Source organism: Arachis ipaensis, chromosome B08 (genome assembly GCF_000816755.2).
Source record: "Arachis ipaensis cultivar K30076 chromosome B08, Araip1.1, whole genome shotgun sequence".
Taxonomy (NCBI): Eukaryota; Viridiplantae; Streptophyta; class Magnoliopsida; order Fabales; family Fabaceae; genus Arachis; species Arachis ipaensis.
Window position 1 is genome coordinate 106,153,968 of NC_029792.2, and position 4,030 is coordinate 106,157,997.

A 4,030-nucleotide genomic window follows, 5' to 3' on the forward strand; every position below is an offset into this window, starting at 1 on the left:
ATCAGAGAGAGAGAGAGAGAGAGAGAGAGAGAGAGAGAGAGAGATGGTTCGAAGACAGATGCTCGATGACAAGTTCAGGGCGGCCAACGACGTCAAGGACAAAGGCGAGCTTGACGACGAGGACAGAGACGACGACACCAACAGCAGCTCTGAACCGACCTTCTGAAGAGCAGACCTTCGCGGCTTTGAGAGGTGAGGATGGCAACAAACACAGTCACCGTCGGCACCGATAGTGGTGGGGCTGATAGTGAAGGCGTGGCTTTGCTGTTTGTGTGATAGGGTTACACATACAAATTAGGAATTTTGGTGAATAGTGAAAGAGAAGGGAGAGGGGGTGTGTACTATGCTTCTGTCTGTTTGGGCTTTTTATTTTTTTGGAGGATCAAAACGACATCGTTTTGAATCCCAAATAGAGAACCGACCCCTAAAAAAGGGCTTGATTCAGTCAGTTCACCGGTTAACTACCAATTTCGCCAATTTTTTTACCGATTTTTTGCAGGCCAATTTTAGACATCAACTAGACCGGCCAGATAACTGGTTTTCGATTATCTTGATTGAACCAGCCAGCCCGATCCTGTTTTTAAAAATGTCTTGCATGCTAAATCTCGCTAAGCATATGACTTAATTTGCATAAATATTTTTGGTTGCTATTACTAATTCAGTCCTACTACACATACAAGTCTTTTTGGCAAACAAGTCCAAACAAGTTAACCTTAACCAACAAAACCGACTTACATAATGTGTGCATGAAACCACGCCGTACTTTTTCGTGTTTCTTCTTCTTCTTCTTTGCGTTCCTCCTCCAATGTTTGTATCCCGCGTTCCTCCTCCAATGTTTGTATCCCGCGTTCCTCCTCCTCATCATTCTTCTTCTCCTTCTTTTATGTGTTTCTCCTCCTTTTTCTTCACGTTCATTCTTCTTCTTCTTCTTCGTGCGTTTCATCCTCTTCGTCTTTTTTTTTTGCTGCTGTTGTTGCTGCATTTTTTTCCTCCTTCTCTTTCTATTGATTTTGCAATATTATGTATTTTTTTCTTTTTTGTTTGATTTTTTTCTCCCAAAAAGAATTATGAGAAAATGAAATAAGAAGATGAACAAGAAGAAGCAGCAAAAGATGAGGAGGAGGAAGAGGAAGAATTTTGAATTATGTAAAACTTATTAGAATAAAAATACACCGAAATTTCTTAACAATAACATATAAATTTCTAAGTTTTTAAAATAAAAGTTTGCTGCAAATGCACAAAAATATTTTTTTATTGCATTTTTCCTTCTTTTTTTCTTATTTCTTTCTTTCTTTTAGTTAAATGAATGTAGGTTCATCTTCTTTCAAGTAATTTTGCAGCATTATGCGTTTCTTCTTCTTCTTTGTTTGATTTTTTTGTTTTTATTTTTGTTAAGAGAGTAAAATCATGTGAGTTCAAAAACACATGCATAAAATGATACCAGTAGCACTAGAACAAAATTATATAGTTTGTTACAAGAAATCGATGAACAAAATTCCTGATAAATGGACAAAAACAGTTACAAATCACTCAAATATGTACAAAATAATATCAAAAGTAAAATAAAAATATTCTATTGTCTAGTTACAGCATAAAGAAGACAACATCAACAAGTACACCTCAATTCACATGAAATACATTGAAAGACAAACAAAATACACCGAAACACAAACCAAAATACACTGCTATTATTTTTTGATTACATCATATAATGTGAGTTCAAAAAGACATGCAATTCAATGAAACATGCATAAAATAATATCATAAGCACTAGAACAAAATTCTATGGTTTGTTACAACAAATTAATGAACAAAATTTCTGATAAATGGACAAAAATAGTTGTAAATCACTCAAATATGTATAAAATAACATCAAAAGTACAATAACAATATTCTGTTGACTGGTTACAACATATAGAGGACAACAGCAATAAGTACATATCAATTCACACAAAATACACCGAAAAATAAACAAAATACACCGAAACACAAACCAAAATACACTGCTATTATTTTTTGATTACATCATAAAATGTGAGTTCAAAAAGACATGCAACTCAATGAAACATATATAAAATGATACCAGAAGCACTAGAACAAAATTCTATGGTTTGTTACACCAAATCGATGAACAAATTTCCTAATAAATGGACAAAAACAATTGCAAATCACTCAAAGATGTACAAAATAACATCAGAAGCACAATAATAATATTCTGTTGTTTAGTTACAATATAAAGAGGATAACATCAATAAATACACCTCAATTCACACGAAATATACTGAAGACATACAAAATACACCGAAATATAATCCAAAATACATCGTTATTATTTTTTGATTATATTATACAATGCGAGTTCAAAAAGACATGTAACTCAATGAAACATGCATAAAATTTCTTCTTCTTTTTCCTTATTTATTTTAGTTGAATGAGGTAAATTCATCATCTTCCAAGTAATTTTGCAGCATTATGTGTTTTTTCTTCTTCTTTATTTGATTTTTTTTATTCTTGTTAAGAGAGTAAAACAAGAAAAAATTTGAGAAAGTAAAATAAGAAAAAAAAAGATGAATAAGAAAAGAAGAAGAAGAAGATGATGATGACGAAAAAGAAGAAGAATTAGCAAAAGATGAGGAGGAGGAAGAAGAAGAGTTTTGAATTATGCAAAACTTATCAAACTACACCGAAAATATCTTAATAATAACATATAAATGTCTTAGTTTTTACACCAAAATTTTGCTATAAATACACAAAATTATTTTCTTTAATGCTGCATTTTTTTCTCCTTCTTCTTCTTCTTTTTCTTATTTCTTTCTTTCTTTTAGTTGAATGAATGTAGATTTATCCTCTTTCTAGTAATTTTGTAGCATTACGTGTTTCTTCTTCTTCTTCTTCTTTGTTTGTTTTTTTTTTAATTCTTATTAAGGGAGTAAAACAAGAAGAAACTTAAGAAGGTAAAACAAGAAGGAAAAGATGAATAAGAAAAAAAAGGAGAAGATGATGATGATGAAAAAGAAGAAGAAGTAGCAAAAGATGAGGAGGAGGAAGAAGAAAAGTTTTGAATTATGTAGAACTTATCAGAATAAAAATATACCAAAATTTATTAACAATAACACATAAATTTCTTAGTTTTTACACTAAAATTTTGCTACAAACCTCAATTAACTCAGAATCAAAATTATTTAATGATTGCAACATACAAAATTAGTTTGAAAACAACATAGAAAATGACTGATTTATCAACAAAAAGCACATCCAAATTAATTTTAGATCATGCAACATCATCAATTTGGTAAAAATTCTACGATAACGATAACAATAATGACAATAATGATAACGACGATACGTATAAGAAGAAGACGATGATGACTATAACGATGATGATCATGATGATGAAGATGATGGAGAAAAAGAAAAAAAAGGAAGGAAGAGAAGAAATTCTAATGAGAAAAGAAAGAGGAGGAGGAGGAGGCGGTGTTGATGATAATGATAACGAAAGAGAAAAATAATGAAAAAAATAAGAAGAAGAAAAAGTATCAAGAGTGACAAAGAAAAAGAAGAAAAACGTGCAGTAGGGACGTGAAGAAGAATGTGGGCGCGTGAATGTAAATGACTTAATATGATTTGTATGTAAAGATTAATTCTTACTAATTTACTAATTATTTATTAGTAAAAGATTTTTACTTTTATTGATTCACCGTGTCAATATACAAACCACTTGCTGTTAGCATATTGAGTGACAACATTTTCTTCATTCATATCAACATGAGCCATGTGCAATTAATATCCCCATAAATGTTATTCAATACTTATTTCAATATTTATTTATTTATTTATTATCGTTGATTGTGTCAAAAATAGAAAAATCCATAGTATCTAACATAAATTTAGGATTATTTATTGCTATTTTTAAGTTTTGTTTTTGAGTGAATAACTATTTTTTATTCTCAAAAAATTATAATTTTGACAAAATAAATTTTAAAAAATATGATTAATAAAATAATTTTTAAAAATATATTTGATTGGACAA